Source organism: Trachymyrmex cornetzi, unplaced genomic scaffold (assembly GCF_001594075.2).
Source record: "Trachymyrmex cornetzi isolate Tcor2-1 unplaced genomic scaffold, Tcor1.1 scaffold23, whole genome shotgun sequence".
In the NCBI taxonomy this organism is placed as follows: Eukaryota; Metazoa; Arthropoda; class Insecta; order Hymenoptera; family Formicidae; genus Trachymyrmex; species Trachymyrmex cornetzi.
The window spans coordinates 2,646,243-2,646,687 of record NW_017296956.1 but is presented as its reverse complement, the minus strand read 5'-3'; positions in this window follow the sequence as shown (position 1 = coordinate 2,646,687).

Below are 445 nucleotides of genomic sequence, written 5' to 3'. Positions count from 1 at the left end.
TTGCGATTTCAACAGTACCTATTCCGATGTTCCCTCCGACATGTCGTTGCACTTGTACCCCACCTCTTGTCGGACGCCGAGTTCCGTGTCCGACCCGCGTTGACAACGTGTCTCTAGTGGAACACGGTACTATTAGGCATCAAGTTACACAGTGTGCCATCGGAAACTTTCCTAAGCCTTCGACCACGACGGGACGAAGACTTTGAGAGCATATCCAAGAATACACGCGACCTTTTCCAAACCCGGTAGACCTCGGCGGACAGCCACAGTACGACTGGTTGTCTCACCGTCTGTTGCCTTCGATCAAAAATAAAAGACATCGCGACGTACGCTTTCTTTTCGCTGCGGGGATGTGTCTCGATTATTCTTCACATTTTTGGAGAGTCCATTCTCGGCCGATCTCGCGTGCGTTCGTCTCACCCACCTGATGTGTAGGGCCTGCCGT